We start from the raw sequence: 323 nt of genomic DNA, 5'->3' as shown, positions 1-323 counted from the left end.
TGCTGAAAGGCAAAGACAAGGGGAAAACCTTGAAGATAGCAAGAGAAAAATAACTCCTTACTTAAAAGGGAATCTGAATAAGACCAACATCTGACCTCGCAGAAACCATGGAGGACAGAAGTCAATGGGACAACATATTCTAAGTGCTCAAAGAAAAAGAAACCTGTTAATCAAGAATCCTATAGCTAGCAAAGCTATCCCTCAGAAATAAAGGTGAAATAAAGACTTTCCCAGATAAGCAACAAATAAGAAAATCTGTTGCTTGCAGTTCCATTCTCCAACAAAAATATCAAAGGAAGTTCTTCAGGCTAAGAGCAAATGAC

The sequence above is a fragment of the Propithecus coquereli genome, unplaced genomic scaffold, assembly GCF_000956105.1.
Source record: "Propithecus coquereli isolate 6110/MARCELLA unplaced genomic scaffold, Pcoq_1.0 Scaffold672, whole genome shotgun sequence".
NCBI classification, from domain to species: domain Eukaryota; kingdom Metazoa; phylum Chordata; class Mammalia; order Primates; family Indriidae; genus Propithecus; species Propithecus coquereli.
This window is presented reverse-complemented; position numbering follows the sequence as displayed.